Here is an 18745-nt window from a genome sequence, read left to right on the forward strand (position 1 = left end):
TGGATTGCCACTTGGGATTTTCACACGCCTTACACAAGCTCTTTCCTATCTTGGCGCATGTCCTTGTTTGAGAGCTTCCCGAAGCTGACCAAACGACATGCAACATGGCTCGTAGTCATTCATCTATTTCCAACATTGCTGTCCTTTAAGCGCACCATCGATTTGTGGACAAATCACTTTCAAGAGGAGACTTTGAAGATTCGAGGACGAATCTTTTCGAGGAAAGAGGGAATGATACGGATACGGGTGTGCAATAAATAACTTCAGCCTTGGGTCAAGGATCCTTTAATCAACATTGGTGGTCCGATGACAAGATCAAGATCCAAGAAGGTGAAGGAAGCTTTACGAGCCTTGATCATTCACCATACAAGCAAGGAGTAAGCTAAGTTTGAAGATTTGATGGACCATGAAGTTACCTTGTTCACTTGTACGTTTGAAGTGAAAGAATGATCTCATACTTGTTAGCTTAGTTGGTAGTTATTTTAAGACTGCCTAGTTTAGTAGTTGTTAGTCGTTGAGTATTTTATTACTTATTGGGCCTTATCGGGAAGCCTTAAAGAGCTGGCTCTTTATGCGGACCGAAATTCTATTCCAGGTTTATTTGGGCCGGAATTTGCCCTAGTTTTAGCCTATAAAAGGCACCTATTGTATGAGTGAGAAACAGAATATTTTTACAACCAGAAATCGTGAGGAATTTTCCTTTCAAGTTCTTAATCGAACTTACTCTTGAATTCTTGAGTTCATTGCTTAGGATTCAAATCTGACTTTATCGATTAGTTTGTTCCCTAATCGTGGTGTCTCTTCATCCATCTTTATTTGCTTAAGGTTGCTGATTGCCTTTGTGTGTCAGAGGTCTTGAGTTCATGAGAACAATCGAGTTCAATTTCCATTGGGAGAAAAGGTCCAACTCTGATAATTACAAGGTTGGGAGGTTCTAGGAGGGTCTTCCCCTAGGGTTGCTCATCACTTGGACAGCATTTCCCCTAAAATTTCAGCTTTTCCAACCTACAAGACAACCAATAAAAGCCATCCAACACAACCACAAGCACCCAAACAATATATAAGCCATTCCATATGCGTCATTAGGGTCACAATACCCTTCAATTATAGCCAATTAAAAGTTCAACAATCAACAATAGAAAACCCCCAATTTGAAACCCTAAATCTGAAATTTTCCGTACAAGCGGAAATTTTCCGCAATTAACCACAATTAACGCACAAGAGAGCTATTTAATACCATCTAGAACCACCAATTCAAGCTCAATCATATCCATCATAGGAAAACAGAAAATTCCAGAAAAAAAATCCAGAAAAATCAGAAAATTAGGAAACTTCACTCCAATCCACCAAATCTTCCATAAAATCGCATAAATAGCTACTATAAGGCACCAATTGGCCAAAATTTATAACAAAAGATGAGTTCCAAGCAAGATACCTTAGTTCTTCAAGAAAGGTTGTAGCTTGTGAGGTTTTCTTCCAAATCAACACCACTAAACTCTTCCAAGACCCTTAGCAAGATGTTTTTATGGACTAATTCAAGAAACAAACGGCTAGTTTTCAAGATTTGAGCAAGATTAGAAGATGGAAGGTTGAAGAATTTTTTCCTTTGCTTGCTAGAGAGGTTCGGCCAAGACAAGGCTGAAATGAAGATGATTTAGTCAATTTTTTGGTCTTTTATTAAAGTTAAAGAAAGTTAGGCAAAGTTAGGCAAGTTTAGTCCAACAACAATTTGACACTTGGCGCATTATTTTGCTAGAGCTATCTTCTTGTCCCTCATGGCTAAACCATCTAGGCAACCTCCAATTATCTCCTAATACCTAGTAGCAAAAACCCTTTACGTAAAATTTAACCTAATCGGCCGAATTTCTCTCACTAAATGCACTAGCGGGTCCCACGTCCAAAATACGTTCCAAATTTCTCATGAACTACCTTATACTAGAAAAATGATTTAAAAACTATATTTACTGATAAAATGTTGATAAAAGTAGTATAATAAAGAAAATAAAAGAAAACGGATCCACAGGAATAAAACACTAAATTTTTTTTTTCTGGGTTCTCACAGAATAGCTTCTACTAATCAGATACATGGCAAATCAAAGATGAAATCACTTAGATAAAGTCTGAAAATATCAGTAACATGGAACTTCATCACCTCAACTTTCAAATCACATGAATCTCTAAAAAATTAATTAGAACCAACTTATCCAATAATTAACCACAAGATTAAAGAACAAAAGAAGCTTCTAATGATGATGCCTTCTAACACCTTGAAAACAAGCAAAGCAAAGCCCTTCATTTCTACCAAAAGACAACTCAACTCAAAGCGATCAAATGCTCTTAAAGATTGGACAGCACTTCCCCTTACTTTCTTTATTTCCACACTACAATAAAAATACCAAATTGCATCTTACCAACCCCAATTACACATATGGTTCATAAACAATAAAACACATCCAGTTAGGGCCACAATACCCTTCCACTTGAGCCAATTAATAGGTCCAATACTAATCACAAGAAAGCCCCAATTCAAAACCCTAGAACTGAAATTTACCCTTCAAATGGAAATTTTCCGCAAACCATCACAACTAATATACACAAACCTCATTTTATACCATATCAATCCATTATACCAAGGCCAACCCATGATTGTCATATGAAATCAGGAAAATCCCCAATAAATAAAAAATTGGTCCAACTCTACTTAAAATTATGAAATCATCCACAAAATAGCATCTTTAATCTTTACAAGCCACTAATTTCCGATTATAAGGAACAAAGAGAGGATTTCTTGGCCACTTACCTTACAACCACAAGAAACAAGGTAGCTTAGTGCTTGACTCTCCAAACAACTCCACCAATAGCTAGCAAGCACCTTAGATATGAAGTTAATTGGAGTAGACTTTGGAAATTTAAAGAAACCTCTCAAGATTGATGAAGGAAATCAAAGGAAGAGAAAGGAGTTTTCTCTCTTGTTTTTGCTCCCCAAGAGGTTCGGTCAGCTGAAGGAGGAAGAAAAGTGGGTTTTGAACCCCCAAATATAGCCAAAAGTGAAGATTTAATCGCTAAGAAAAGCTGGCCATGACAAAATCCAACCAGAATCTGGCCAGATATCCAGCCGGATAGTCAGCCGGATTCAAGGCAGAAGAAAAACCAATTTTTTTTCAGATGGCCAACTCAATCCGGCCAGTTCTTGGTCAGATATGCGGCCAGATTTGCTAACACTGTTCACCAGCATTTTTTTTTTCTTTCTTTCGGGCGTCAGAATCTTGGTCAACATGACCTAGACTTTATTTCCTAATTCAAATGACTGATTTAACCCTTAAATTAATCACTAATAATCGACTAACAAGCTGGAAAAATTAATTAAACAAGACATCACAAATTATTCGACCAAGTAACTCGCATTTCTTTAATCCTCGGATCTGATGCCATGGTCTCCATTCACATTTGCATCCATGACTTGAATAAGTGTATAAAGTATTGTATCTTCATGATAAAGCCGTTGAATGCTATGGGTATCACCAACTTGAGCTTGTATATCACGAACTAAAGCTTGCAATGAGTCTCTAAGCTTTTTAGCACGTGCTCGAGTGATTGGACCGCTTGAAATGGGTTGAATAGCACTCCCTTGAGCTGTGGGGTTCTCTTTATTCCCCTCCTCTTGCCTCCAAATCAAACTTGTCATCTGCAAGGAAGGGACTCAAATCAGCGACGTTAAAAGTATCAAGTACACCATACTCACCTGGTAGGTCAAGCTTGTATGCATTATCAATGATGCGCTTCAGGACTTGAAACGGTCCATCACCCCTTGGTAAGAGCTTGTTTGGCTTTTGCACGAGAAACCGTTCCTTTCTCATGTGGATCCATACCTAATCGCCTGGTTCAAAGACCATCTTGCGGCGCCTCTTATTGGCACTTTGGACATATTGGAGGGTGTGTTTCTCTTTATTTGCTCTTACCTTGCCATGAAGCTCACGCACTGATACGAACCCACCCAGAGGTATGAACTCGTATTCCAAGTAGCCCCGGATCTAGACGAAGGAAATCAAGTTGGTTTTGCAAAGTAGCACTCGATCCTCTAACTCTACGATGCGAACTTTGAATTTAATCTCAACCCACAAGCACTTGAGTAAGTGAAACGACGTTACGTGTAGAGGAATGCCACAATCAAGGTGTGTACTTGATTGATAAGTTCGATGAATACTTTCGAGCAATTCTCAAGTGTTCAAAAGGGACTCTCTTAGACAAGAGAAAAGTGTAAAACACTCAAATTTTTGATGTATTATTGAATGAATAAAACGTTGAAAGGTGTGGGTTATTATAGCCTTACATAGACACAAAACCTGAAGTGTTGTGGAATTGCTCTAGAAATCCTAATGTGAAAGCAAATGAGCCAAACCTATTCGGCCCTTTTGGAAGCATGGACTTTGTGACGGCCCCACCTCCCCCTAAAGCGAACCAAAGGGTTTAGCGGACCGCCTGCCCAGCTCTCACCGGGACTCGCTTACTTACTACATTCCTCAAGTAAATTACAAGGTACAACTCGAATAATACATCCAATTCTCCAAAAATTACATATCATAAGCGAAGCGGAAACTAGTTCTAAGCGTAGAATGTAGATATACATCCGATTCAATTCCAAATATTTATACAGGCCCAAAAGTACATAAACCAAAACCAAATCTAAACTATACAAGATGTACGCCATCCAGCCACACAGAGATCCAAATACAAGTTCTTCCTTTACTTCGATCCCTGCGGGAGAAGAAGATAATAGGGGGTGAGCTAGAAGCTCAGGGAGTGACCAGTAAATCAACAGCCAAGTATATTTCACAGTAAAGCATTGATATGATGTCATGATGCAGTAATCAAATGTTCATTTATTGCTCATGAGAGCCAGTGAAGTTCTTGTACTCAAATATCCAATGCTCGTTTAGATCAGGTAACCGTGAAACAAAAGTAAGGAGCCATCGTGTTCCAAAGAATGTGTAAACAGTAGTGGAGACATTGGTTCTAAGCACAAGACTTTCCAGGAACTCATTGGAGCCAAATTATGTCATGGCACACACCCGAACCCAAATGATATGCAATGGAGTCATAAATACAAGAATTAGTTCAAAAGTAACTTTGGAAATAGTCAAGGGATCACTCACCAACCACGACTCACGAACCTCGTCGATCATTTATTATTGTCTTGCTCAAGTCCAAGCCCTAGATCACAAATGGAAATAAGGACTAAAACGATCAAATCGGAAAAACAATAAAGGAATGCATCGGGCGTGCGCGGAAATGAAAATGGTACAAAACGGGTTACACGATTTTGCCCATAACTGGAGCTGTGATTATCAGATCAAAATGTACTAGGTAGTGTCTCGAAGCTTAGACAAAGAGTTACAACTTTCATGAAGACACCTCAACCTAGTTTTCAGTGTATCCAAGTCAAATTTTCCAAATATAGAACTAGAACTCCAAAGGCTAGTTTATCTTTCTCGTGAAAATTTAGCAGCATGCCCCTTGTGTTTACCTAATTTTCCAGCCATTTATGGCCTCATTATTTTTCCTCAACCAATCCCAAAGTCATACATATCATAGATTCAAGTAAATAGCCGTTCCATAGGCTCATAACAACATAAGAACAAAAATCAAAGTGATAACAAGTGCGGAATTGTAATCTAGCAAAAGACAGATTTGACGTGTGGTTGCGGAAAGAACACAACCGAGGCTACACTTATCAGATTGTGGCGTAACTTATACCATTTCGAAGCTAAGACACAGGGCTACAATTTTTATGAAGATCACTTAGTCCAGTTTCCAATGAAACCTAGTCAAATTCCCAATTTACAGAACCAAAATCCAACTAGTCGGCTAATTAACCGCACTACCTTTAAATGACTCTATCTCAGGCTACCAAGGTCCGATTAAGGTGTTCTTGGAGGCGTTTAAAAGCTAAGACAGAATACTAAAATTTCATGTGCACCGAATTACAATAATCATGACGTATGCAAGTATCATCCATTCTAAGAGAGCCAATATGTGGAGATTTGAAGTTTCATACTGCCAACTCTTGTAGTACCATTCATTTCCAAACACGATTTGAGGACAAATCTTTTTTAAGAGGAGGGGAATGATACGAAATATGGGCCGCTTATGGGCCATGTTTTGGGCTGCAAGAGATTGAATCTTTTAGTAATAGTTAGTAGTTTATTTTCTAGATTTCTATTTTATTTGCTAGGAATAAATTCGGTCCAAGACCTCATGTTGAGTTGGATCCGATTTATAGAGTCTAGGCTCACTATAACTTAAGTTGGTTAATTAGCTTTTATTGGGTTTTTATGTTGGGCCAGCTTAAAGCTTTCATTGGATCGATTATAAGCTGACCATTAGATAGTGGATTTGAGTAGTGGAATCGGGCCAAAGGCCTAGCCTAGCCGAGTTAGGGTTTTCAAGTCACTTTAGGTTTTCAAGTCACTTTAGGTTTTCAAGTTGTATGGCTATATATAGCCAATGCAAGAGACCTTCATAGGCAGTTTTGAAGATCAATATATTTGTGAGTTTATTCACTCTCTCTTGTGTGACACCCCGAAAAAAAAGAGTTTGAGAACCCGTAAAAAAACCCTAATCTTTTCCGAGGGTTTTATTTCCTTTAATAGCATGTTTTCTGCATTTCCTGGCTTAAGAAATTTTCCTGAGGAATTTTTATGAGTAATTATAGTTTTTAGATGATTTTTCTAGCCTTGGAGAGTTTTTGGAAAATTAAGAGTGTATAATGGACGTGGGACCCACTAGTGCGAAAAGTTCGGAAAAATTCGGCCAATTAGGTTGAATTCCGGATACTGTGTAAAATTTATCGGGTGTTAAGAGATAAGTAGAGTGTGTGAAATGATTGATGTGAGAGGAAAAGGAAGTGATAAGATTGCATTAATGGTGTGACAAGTGTCACCCTCTTAGTGGTTCCAAGTTAAGATTTACTATTCCAATTTTTGACTTTTTTTGACCAAAGGGTAAATATCTTAAAAATTGCTCAAAAATTCACCATTTCTTCTCCTTGATGGCCGGCCCTCTTGTGCTAAGAAAGGAAGAGAACTTCATCAATTTTCAAGCTTCCATTTGCTTCAATCTTCCAAAACAAATGCCTAAACTAGATTCCACTCCATAAAATTCCTCCCTTGGGTGCTAGTAAGTAGTTTAGTGAAGTTTGTTTGAAGAGTTAAGGTGTCCAACATCTCTACCTCTCTTGTTACTAGGTGAGTGGTGTGTGAATTCCCTCTTGCACTTAATGAAGCTTAAGTTATGCTTATTAGTGATTAAAGTGCTGAAATTTCTGGTTTTCATCTTGGTTTGAAGTGATTTGGTGAAGTTTTTATTTTATTGATGATTTTTCTGGTTTAATTGGATTATGATGGTGTGGTTGTTTATGATGATTGGCAATGGCCTATAATGACACTAGTAGGTGTGAATTGTTGATATTTGCAATCAATTTTGGGTTTGGAATGAATTGTGAAATGTTAGGGTTCATAAACCCCGAATTCTGTTGCCGATCTGGGTTGCTCAGAATGTGAAAATTGCGCTTGTAATCGTTTGTTTTGACTGGAATTGGTTTGGATTTTGTTGTTGGTGTCTTCTGAGGAAATGTAGCTGGATGTCTTAGCTAACATATGCCTTTGGAATTTCGGCATTTGGACCTGTATAGACTGAGTTTTGTTCATTACAGCATTGTGTGATTTGTAAACCTGTTTTTGGTGGTTCTGGTGCAGTATTTGGCATATTTGACCTAGTTGTGCTAGGATTTGGATTGAGTGGCCTTCTACATTGTTGTAGCCCTGTTTCATAGCTTCGAAATGGTGGTCTTACACCCCATCCGATAATCATAGTGAAATTGACACCATTACCGCAAAATGACGTCAAACTGTTTTTCTGGTTTTGAGCTTAACCTTCATTTCCGGACTTTTTCCTAGCTTGACTTGTACTAGTACTACTTGGAGCTTGCTGAATGGATATTAGATGAACTTATTTGTGTGACTTTGGGACTGGCTGAAGAAATAATGAAGCCATGATGGGTGGGAAAGTAAGCAAATTTAGGGGAAGTGCTATCCGAAGTTTTAAATGACTTGTTTGCATTGAGTTTGTGATCTAAGACTTGGATTTGAGCAAGGCAATGTTATGTGATGGATGATTTCTGAGCCGTGGAGGTGAGTGACCTCAAACTACTTCTAAAGTTATTTATGAACCGTTTCTTACATTATTTACTTTTGAACTGTTTTCAAAGTTACTTTTGAAATGTTTTCTTGCATATCATGCGTGCTGGCATGTGAGTGTGCCTTGTTTGCTATATTTCTTGACTTCATGACTTGTGTTTTGGTTGATAACGTGTTAAGCGCTTATAATGATTTCCAAAACGAGTTTTCGAGGCGAGTGTGTACTTTATCGCACTCGACCTCGATAAATGTGAAATTTTCGATTGAAATGTTTCTTGCGCATGAATGTAAGCCTTTTGGGCTGAACTGGCCATTGCCCCTTGTTACCGGTCGTCTTGAGCCAGAAGCGGACTCGGTCAGGCGATTAGGAACTTGGGTGAACGTTTGGTATACTCGAGTATTACCTATGTAGGTTGGTGGAGCCTGGCCAAAAGCCAAGGACGGGGTGAATGAAATGAAATGAATGACCAAATGAGCGAGGAAATGTCAGGAGAATGAATGTATCCTTTCATGAATGTTACTATCGCTTTCCATTGTAAATGTTTCTTGAATTATTGATAATCCATATTTACTGTTTTGCAAATGTTGTAGTTGTTCCGGATTTATCATTTGATTTATGACATCATTGCTATATGACATCATTGAAATGAACTATTGTGAAACCGATTTGATTACTGATTTTAATGGTTACTCGCTTAGCTTCTAGCTCACCCCAAAAATGTTTTATTTCCCCCCCCCCACAGGGCTCAAGGCGAAGAAAAGCTTGGAGTGCTTATTCACGTGACTGGATGGCTTATATCGTGTACAGTTTAAGTTTGGATCTATTTTATGTATGAGTTGGTCTTGTGTAAATATTTGAAATTGATATGGATGTAAGTATACGTTCCACGATTGGAATCAGTTTCCGCTGCATTTGTAATATGTAATCATTGGAGAATTTGATGTAATTTTGAGATTTATATTGTAATTGGGTTGAGGACTGTAGTGAGCGACTGAGTCCCGGCGAGAGCTGGGCAGGCGGTCCGCCGAACCCTCTGGTTCGCCTTAGGGGGAGGTGGGGCCGTTACAAGTGGTATCAGAGCTTAGGCTTCAGATCTCTGTAGTGTATCCTAGGCTTGAAGTTAGGATGCCGGACTGTGGGTTTGGTTTGAATATCAGTGATTCTTGCCGGATGTTTTGAATTGATTAGTACAAGATGGAATGTCGAGAATATCAGTGATTCTTGCCGGATGTTTTGACTTGATTAGTACAAGATGGAATGTCGAGAATATCAGTGATTCTTGCCGGATGTTTTGACTTGATTAGTACAAGATGGAATGTTGAGGACGACATTCTTTTAAGGAGGGGAGATTGTGACACCCCGAAAAAAAAGAGTTTGAGAACCCGTAAAAAAACCCTAATCTTTTCCGAGGGTTTTATTTCCTTTAATAGCATGTTTTCTGCATTTCCTGGCTTAAGAAATTTTCCTGAGGAATTTTTATGAGTAATTATAGTTTTTAGATGATTTTTCTAGCCTTGGAGAGTTTTTGGAAAATTAAGAGTGTATAATGGACGTGGGACCCACTAGTGCGAAAAGTTCGGAAAAATTCGGCCAATTAGGTTGAATTCCGGATACTGTGTAAAATTTATCGGGTGTTAAGAGATAAGTAGAGTGTGTGAAATGATTGATGTGAGAGGAAAAGGAAGTGATAAGATTGCATTAATGGTGTGACAAGTGTCACCCTCTTAGTGGTTCCAAGTTAAGATTTACTATTCCATTTTTTGACTTTTTTTGACCAAAGGGTAAATATCTTAAAAATTGCTCAAAAATTCACCATTTCTTCTCCTTGATGGCCGGCCCTCTTGTGCTAAGAAAGGAAGAGAACTTCATCAATTTTCAAGCTTCCATTTGCTTCAATCTTCCAAAACAAATGCCTAAACTAGATTCCACTCCATAAAATTCCTCCCTTGGGTGCTAGTAAGTAGTTTAGTGAAGTTTGTTTGAAGAGTTAAGGTGTCCAACATCTCTACCTCTCTTGTTACTAGGTGAGTGGTGTGTGAATTCCCTCTTGCACTTAATGAAGCTTAAGTTATGCTTATTAGTGATTAAAGTGCTGAAATTTCTGGTTTTCATCTTGGTTTGAAGTGATTTGGTGAAGTTTTTATTTTATTGATGATTTTTCTGGTTTAATTGGATTATGATGGTGTGGTTGTTTATGATGATTGGCAATGGCCTATAATGACACTAGTATGTGTGAATTGTTGATATTTGCAATCAATTTTGGGTTTGGAATGAATTGTGAAATGTTAGGGTTCATAAACCCCGAATTCTGTCCGGTTTTAGATCATAGGGTTAGAGGCCGAATTGGACTTTTCTCAAAACATGAAAGTTGTAGGTATTGATGAGTTTGAAGTGCCTGAAAAATTTCAGGTCATTTGGATTAGTGTAGAGTGAGATATGTCGATTTTACTGTTGCCGATCTGGGTTGCTCAGAATGTGAAAACTGCGCGCTTGTAATCGTTTGTTTTGACTGGAATTGGTTTGGATTTTGTTGTTGGTGTCTTCTGAGGAAATGTAGCTGGATGTCTTAGCTAACATATGCCTTTGGAATTTCGGCATTTGGACCTGTATAGACTGAGTTTTGTTCATTACAGCATTGTGTGATTTGTAAACCTGTTTTTGGTGGTTCTGGTGCAGTATTTGGCATATTTGACCTAGTTGTGCTAGGATTTGGATTGAGTGGCCTTCTACATTGTTGTAGCCCTATTTCATAGCTTCGAAACGGTGGTCTTACACCCCATCCGATAATCATAGTGAAATTGACACCATTACCGCAAAATGACGTCAAACTGTTTTTCTGGTTTTGAGCTTAACCTTCATTTCCGGACTTTTTCCTAGCTTGACTTGTACTAGTACTACTTGGAGCTTGCTGAATGGATATTAGATGGACTTATTTGTGTGACTTTGGGACTGGCTGAAGAAATAATGAAGCCATGATGGGTGGGAAAGTAAGCAAATTTAGGGGAAGTGCTATCCGAAGTTTTAAAGGACTTGTTTGCATTGAGTTTGTGATCTAAGACTTGGATTTGAGCAAGGCAATGTTATGTGATGGATGATTTCTGAGCCGTGGAGGTGAGTGACCTCAAACTACTTCTAAAGTTATTTATGAACCGTTTCTTACATTATTTACTTTTGAACTGTTTTCAAAGTTACTTTTGAAATGTTTTCTTGCATATCATGCGTGCTGGCATGTGAGTGTGCCTTGTTTGCTATATTTCTTGACTTCATGACTTGTGTTTTGGTTGATAACGTGTTAAGCGCTTATAATGATTTCCAAAACGAGTTTTCGAGGCGAGTGTGTACTTTATCGCACTCGACCTCGATAAATGTGAAATTTTCGATTGAAATGTTTCTTGCGCATGAATGTAAGCCTTTTGGGCTGAACTGGCCATTGCCCCTTGTTACCGGTCGTCTTGAGCCAGAAGCGGACTCGGTCAGGCGATTAGGAACTTGGGTGAACGTTTGGTATACTCGAGTATTACCTATGTAGGTTGGTGGAGCCTGGCCAAAAGCCAAGGACGGGGTGAATGAAATGAAATGAATGACCAAATGAGCGAGGAAATGTCAGGAGAATGAATGTATCCTTTCATGAATGTTACTATCGCTTTCCATTGTAAATGTTTCTTGAATTATTGATAATCCATATTTACTGTTTTGCAAATGTTGTAGTTGTTCCGGATTTATCATTTGATTTATGACATCATTGCTATATGACATCATTGAAATGAACTATTGTGAAACCGATTTGATTACTGATTTTAATGGTTACTCGCTGAGCTTCTAGCTCACCCCAAAAATATTTTATTTCCCCCCCCACAGGGCTCAAGGCGAAGAAAAGCTTGGAGTGCTTATTCACGTGACTGGATGGCTTATATCGTGTACAGTTTAAGTTTGGATCTATTTTATGTATGAGTTGGTCTTGTGTAAATATTTGAAATTGATATGGATGTAAGTATACGTTCCACGATTGGAATCAGTTTCCGCTGCATTTGTAATATGTAATCATTGGAGAATTTGATGTAATTTTGAGATTTATATTGTAATTGGGTTGAGGACTGTAGTGAGCGACTGAGTCCCGGCGAGAGCTGGGCAGGCGGTCCGCCGAACCCTCTGGTTCGCCTTAGGGGGAGGTGGGGCCGTTACATCTTGCCTCAAGAGAATTTCCTTTGAATACTTGAGAATTAATCTCAAGTTGTTCATCGAACTTATCAATCAAGTAGTCTCCTTGATTGTGGCGTTCTTCTATCTATACTTTTGGTTCACTAAATTTGCTAGTCTTGGGTTAAGGAATCTCCTTAGTTCGTGGCTTGTGATTCTAGAAGGGTCAAAGTTCCGCCAATCACCCCAACTTGGTGTTCGTCTAGATCCGTCTCACATCATGTTATGTTGAAGGAAAATATGGGATGAGAGATTAGTATTGAAAGATTGGACAAGTTTGAATTATTATTATACTTGTAAGTGTGGAAAGAATTGGGGTAATTATTAGTACTGGCTATGGAGGATAAGAGACCGAGATTTGACGGTCAAACTCCATGTATGATGATTTTGAACCAAGATAAAAGAGTATCAAAGGAATAAAATGCATTTTCCCGCCCATTTACCTCCTAGAGAATTTCTGCTTTGAAATTCTAAAGAAAAACTAGGATGTACTAGTTTTATTTTCAAACGATGATTGGAAATAATATATATATGCTTTGAGTATGTGTAATTTTCCGATTTTGGTAAATATGTGGATTTTACTTGAATTTCAAATTTGAAAATTTGTGAATAACTGATGAGTTTGTTGAATTTTGTATATGATGGGCTGATGCAAGGTTAAAATTTTCAAAACTGAAAGTTGTAGGGAATGATATTTTAGAGATGTATGCAAAATTTCAGGTCAATCGGAGCATCGTAGCTTGTGAAAATACCGAAATACTCCTGCTGCCCTGGTTTTACCTGAACGTGAGAATTGCGTCTGTAATTGGTTATTTTGGTTAGGAATGCTTCAGAATTGGTTGTTGAGATCTTCTGATGAAATGTATCCCTGTTTATAAGCTTTCGGATGGCTTTGGAATTACTGGATTTGGGCTTAGGTAGCTTGTTTTATGATGTTTACACCAGAATGCGTTTTGTGAATCTGTTTTTCCGGTTCTGATGTCGTATCTTGCATTTTTTACCTTGTTACACTCGAAACTGGACAGAGTTGCCTTCTGGAACATTGTAGCCCTATCTCTTAGCTTCGAAACGGAGGGTCTTGTACCTTCATCCGATAATCGTAATGCCTTTGGTGCCATTACTGCAAAATGAGGTCAAAAACTATTTTTTTCAGGGCTAAAGCTAATTCCATTTCCGGATTTTCCTGGTTTACTCTAGTGTTTATATCTTCTTGTGGAACCTTCTTTTGGTGGTATGTGGACTTGGTTATGATATGTAATCGAGTCTTATCGTGCTTGTTTGTATATTTTAGGGCTTGACGGTGATTAAAGACGCTCTTTGGGCGAAAGTTTATGAAATTTCACTTGCTTGTCTGGTGAGTGTTCCTTGTTTGTTATGTTACATGATTACATGGCTGGTATGAATGATTGATAACATGTTAAATGCTTTCAATGATTGTTAAAATGAGTTTTCTAGGCAAGTGTGTACTTTATCGCACTTGGCCTAAATGATTGTGAAGTTTTCAATGATTGAACGATTGAAATGTTATTTGTGCATGAATGTAAGCCTTTTGGCTGAACTGGCCACTGCCCCTTGTTACCGGTCGCTCGAGCTAGAAGCGGACTCGATCGGGCAATTAGGGACTTGGTGAACGTTTTGGTATACTCGAGTATTACCTTGAAGTCTGGTGGAGCCTGGCCAACGGTCAGGGAAGGGGGTGAATGAATGAATGAACGAATGAATGAATGAGGGTTTTACTTATATAAAATGCATTTTCAAATGATTGAAGGTATAAGGAAACGAAAGGAGAATGAATGAACGAACGAATGAACGATTGGCTCCCTGTGAGCACGTATCCTTTTAATGAATGTGTTTATCGCTTTATCTTATCTTTGTATCTTGAATTATTGGTTACGTGTAATGAATGCAATGAACTTCTTGTTTGCCTATGTGTTCGGAACCTCACTGAGCTTTCCAGCTCATCCCTTTAGTTTTGTTTTCCTTAACAGGGGAAGGCGTGCAAGGACGAGAGCCTGTATAGACTAGCTGGGTCTAACTCTTGGTTTTCTTTTGTTATGGTTCTCGCCCTAGCTTTTGGCAAGGGTCGGATGTATGATGACTCGAGAACTTTTGTACCTTTGATTTTGTAATTCCTTTGAGATAGGAATGTATATAAGTTCCGCTTTAAGTTTTGGATTCGTGTACTATGTATTTCTGTGGTTGAATTCTGGTTTTGATTGAGGACTGTAATGAATTGGATCCTGGTTTGCTCTTTCTTGAGGTTTTATTTCTGATTTGTTTGAGTGAACGACTGAGTCCCGGCGAGAGTTGGGCAGGCGGTCCGCCGAACCCTTTGGTTCGCCTTAGGGGGAGGTGGGGCTGTCACAGTTGGTATCAGAGCCTGCTTCGCGTGATCTCTGCGCGGAGTGAGCATGGACTGAGTGGCGAATAGGTATGAAGGATTAAGTGCTCGTTCGAGCATAAGCTATGAGTTGTGAACGTTATAGGCCTTAAATTTTCCTATAGAATCTGAGGACCATAGATAGGTACGTCTGGGAGGAATTCCGATTGTAGATAGTTTACTCTTGGGACTGGCCAGCTCGAGAGGTGAATTATCTTATTTCGGATTCTCGTACCCGAGTACTTCAGAGTTGAGGTAGTGCTAAGTATTTGAGACTTGTATTGTGGGAATATGAACAAGCTTTGTTCGACTGGAGTGAGTACTAGAGGTTAAGGGATATCTGGTTTGAATAGTAAGTGACGTGAGGGACCGGATGGGGTTACCTTAGCTGAGACTGGGACGACACATCACCTTCTCGTTTGATTCGCCCGTATCTTTTTAGTACATGACGTCCATTGATGTAAATGTGTATATGAATAGTTGCCTGACTTGATCCGTACTTGTGTAATTGATCCTCTATTCTCTTGATATGTGGAGTGTTATGTGCACATATGTTTATTTGTATACTTGGTATCTCGATTTTTGTTACTTTAGTTATTTTATCGCCTTTATTCATTAAATTACCTTTGCAAAAGAAAAGAGAGAAGGAAAATATATATATATATATATGGACGGGAGGCGTAGTCAGGGACGTGGTCGAGGCCGTGGAACTAAACGGACCCCAGAACCAAGAGCGGAAAGGGAAACGTCAGTCGTGCAAGAACAAGAACCGAGAGTTGCAACCGGAGACCAAATGGTGACGGAAATGCAACAAATGACGGATATCTTAGCAAGATTAGTGGATCAACAAGGCCAAATACCCGTAAACCAAACCCGGAACCCTGAGACGGGCGAGGATAAGGCTCTTAGAGGTTCCAGAAGTTTGCACCTCCAAAATTCGCTGGAGGGCCTGATCCGAACATAGCTGAACAATGGATAGAAACCATGGTTAATATCTTCACAGCCCTAAACTACACAGAGCAAAGTCAAGTGAACTTTGCAGTATTTCAATTTGAAAGACCGGCTCGATCATGGTGGAACGTAATTAGAGCAAAGTGGGAAAGAGAACAGACTATCTGGACATGGGCGAACTTCATAAGAGAATTTCAGAAGAAGTACCTCCCACCTTTAGTTCAGGAAAGGAGGGAGGAGGAGTTTATTGGGCTACGCCAGAGAACATTAAGTGTAGCCGAATATGAGACAAAATTTACTAGGTTATCCAAGTTTGCTTCTGAACTGGTAGCCACTGAACGGCGAAGAGTAAGACGGTTTATACAGGGACTAAATTTGGACATCCAGGAGGTATTGGCTGCAGCGCAAGTGAATACATTTACGGAGGCCCTTGAGAAGGCCCAACGAATTGAGAACGCAAAGGCACAAGTAAAAGCCTCCCAAGCTCGGAAAAGAGGTGCAGCTGGTAGTAGGAGTGAGGCACTTAGTGAAACAATAGTACCTCCGAAAGTGCAGAAAGTGACTCCTTTATTCCGGCCACCATGGACATTAGGGGCGGTAGGTGAAAGGTCTACTAAAGGAAGCCAAATCGGACCTGAGGAGATTTCGCAAGATAGCCAAAAGATGACTTCCCACTTGACTTGTGGCTATTGTGGAAAGGCCAACCACACCGATGATGCTTGTTGGCGGAAAGGGCGGAAGTGTTTAATCTGCGGAAGTGGTGAGCATCAAATTAGCAACTGTTCGAGGAGACAGTCACGTGAAAGTAGTACTCCGCAACGGGATGGAGCCAAATCAAAACAAGCAAATGAAAAGAGAAACCGAACAAGTGTACTGGCAAAAGTGTATGCGTTGGATAACCAACCAATTCCGAACTCGTCTGAGGCTAATGAAGGTAAAAATTTCGAGGACGAAATTTCTTTAAGGGGGAGAGAGTGTGAGGACCCGTAATTTTCTTAAATTTTAGGGTTTTATTTTCTTTTAATTGCACGTTTTTCCACATTTTCTTTATTCGGAAACTTTTAAACATAATTTTTATGAGTAAAGTTAGTTTTTAAATGATTTTTCTAGTATCAGATAGTTTTTGAAAAATTAAGAGCATATATCGGACGTGGGACCCACTAGTGCGAAAAGTTAGGAAAAAGTCGGCCAGTTAGGTTAAGTTTTGGATACTGAGTTTAATTTATCAGGTGTTATGAGATATTTAGAGGTTGCCAAGTGGATTGTTGTAAGAGAGACAAAAAAAGTTAGGCAAGCAATTAATGAAAGTGACATGTGTCACTCAGAGATTAATTCCTACATTTGACTTACTATTCATCGTTTTACCATTTACTAAATAAAACCAAAAATTGACAAAAAATCTTCCAAAATCTCCAAGCTTGTGGCCGGCCCTTCTCAAGCACAAAGGAAAGAAAACTCTCTCAATTTTCAAGCTCCAATCTTGCCCACTTTCACAAACTAACCGTTTAATCTTGAATTCCTTCCATAAAACCTCTTAGTTTAGTGCTTGTAAGGTGATTGGTGAAGTTGTTTGGAAGGCTAAGGTGTTGAATTGCTTCCTTTCTTGTCTTATAAGGTGAGTTGTGAAAAAAAACCTGATGCAGATACGGGTGCGCAACAACTTCAACCTTGGGTCAAGGACAACATTGACGGTCCGATGACAAGATCAAGATCCAAGAAGGTGAAGGAAGCTTTACAAGCCTTGATCATTCACCATACAAGCAAGGAGCAAGTTAGGTTTGAAGATTTGATGGACCATGACGTTACTTTGTTCACTTGTACGTTTGAAGTGAAGGAATGATCTCATACTTGTTAGTTTAGTTGGTAGTTGTTTTAAGACTGTCTAGTTTAGTAGTTGTTAGGCGTTAAGTATTTTATTACTTATTGGGCCTTATCGGAAAGCCTTAAAGAGCTGGCTCTTTAAGCTCTTTATGCGGACTGAATTTCATTCAGGTTTATGTTGTAACAGCCCCACTTTCCCCTAAGGCGAACCAAAGGGGTTAGCGGACTGCCTGCCCAGCTCTCGCCAGGACTACGGATCAGTTTACGTCGATCTATTACGTTCCGGAACATCCCATTGCGCGTAAACAAGTCAAAATCACGAAAATAAAAAACGAAAATCGAAGCCGAAGATGTATAGTGCATGACCCGTCGGAATCCGGCCGGAATCTGGCCGGATGTCCGGCCGGATTCCTGGCCGGATACCAGGCAGAGAGTTGCCAATTTTTTTCAAATTCTCCAAGCAATCCGGCTGGCAATCCGGCCAGTTTCTGGCCGGATTCCTGGCCGGATTCTGTCCAGTGCCTTTTGTTCAAAATTTTCCTTTGGCCGTTTGAAACATGAATCAGTCCGAAGTTCAACCAAACATCAATTTAACATACACACATTGAAATTCAACATTTACAACCACATTGGCATGCCAAATACCATTCATCATGAATATACATACTCGGTTTGCCAATCAAAGAGAATGAACCCAATACACAATAGGGTTTCATTCAACAAGCTAAACAAAAGCCATTTACACTAGCTCAACTTGGCAATCGACTATCCAAATCAGTCCCAAAAGTAATTATATCCCTGTAAGGAAAACAAATGGAACGGGATGAGCTAAAGCCCAGTGAGTTACTACCACATAAGCAGTAAAGATCACATAAGCATAATCTTTCATTTCAAGTACACACTTAAGAAGTAAACAAGTCGGTAAAAGGATACGGATGGCTCTCAAGAGCCCGTTTCCACGCTTACATTCTTGATCCAATCTCATTGACCCTCCGTCAATGTTTAAGAATACCCGACCGTAGATCTCACTTCACTCCATTCCTTCCACCAAACATACCCCAACCGGGCCCGCACTCCAATTCAGTAGCTTTTGGTAATACTCGAGTATACCGAAACCAAGAGTCTCATTACTACAAGGTTCCTCAGTACAGTCCCCGTGGTATGTCACTTATCACGACCAAGCCCTTGCCGGCTCGATCC

The sequence above is a fragment of the Coffea arabica genome, chromosome 8c (assembly GCF_036785885.1).
Source record: "Coffea arabica cultivar ET-39 chromosome 8c, Coffea Arabica ET-39 HiFi, whole genome shotgun sequence".
NCBI lineage: Eukaryota > Viridiplantae > Streptophyta > Magnoliopsida > Gentianales > Rubiaceae > Coffea > Coffea arabica.